This window comes from Arachis ipaensis, chromosome B04 (genome assembly GCF_000816755.2).
Source record: "Arachis ipaensis cultivar K30076 chromosome B04, Araip1.1, whole genome shotgun sequence".
Classification (NCBI taxonomy): domain Eukaryota; kingdom Viridiplantae; phylum Streptophyta; class Magnoliopsida; order Fabales; family Fabaceae; genus Arachis; species Arachis ipaensis.
In genome coordinates, this window is record NC_029788.2 from 14,235,688 (window position 1) to 14,236,819 (window position 1,132).

Sequence of the window (1,132 nt, forward strand, 5' to 3'; positions counted from 1 at the left end):
TAATTAATAATAATAAACTAATAGTACTAATTTTTTTTAAAAAAATAGGGTGTCCATGGCTAACTTAGACTCTCATAAATTTGTCGCTGGTTATAGGGTTATAATATGTAGAGAGGTCTAACTAATGATGTTCTATATATATTGTAATTTTTTATTTGTTTTTCGATAAAATTTCATTTTCTGTATAAATTTCCTATTTTATTCTTCTTGTTTATAAAATGTTACCATCTGTAGTGGTTTATGATTCGATTACTTGTGTTCATAAACTGTTACAAGCGGTAACTTTTGATGCATTGTTTAAATTTTCACGTAAATAGTAATAATTTACGTGTATTTGTGTAAAACTATGAGGTGTAATAATTTATATAAAAAAATAAAAGAGGATCCGAATATAATTTTTTTTTGTTTATTGTATTTGTGTAATATTAAATTTTGATTTATTTAATTGTGTAAATCGTCCAATTATTTATGTATCTAACACAGTTGAAATGAATTATATCGTTGCCACAAAGACAATCGAAATAACAGAAGGTGGAAATTCAGGTACTATAAAAAAGTAGTCTCTAACGGCTCTACTTCACATGAAATCCACTGCACTTGAGTTTTTACGTTAACAGAAAGGTGTAATTTCCAAACAGCATACCATAGAGACCGTTTTTTTTTTTTGGAAAAGTATATGGAACCAAAATGTGACCAGCCAAAAAGTAAACAAAATCATTTAATTAAAATCATTTTTTGAATAATATGTTTAAAAATCGCTCCTGAGATCACGGAACACAAACCAAAACCCGATTTTTCATGGAACCTAAACACATTTTGGCTGATATGCTTTTGGTTCCTAGTTGTTCTCTTTTTTTTTTTTTTTAAAAAAATAAATGGAACGAGGAAACAGAGCAAGATTACAATACTACTATCAACCATATAAGCATTGGGCTTATTATTTGGTTGTGCAGTTAAAAGAAATAAAAATGATTTATACGTAGATATAGGTAAATTAAAAATAGAAGTAATTAAGATATTTGAATATAATAAATTTAGAAGTACTTTTCAACAAAATTACAACAATGTCATACTTATATTTGGATAAAAACTATATTACATAATTAATTTGAAAAAACAAATATTTAATATT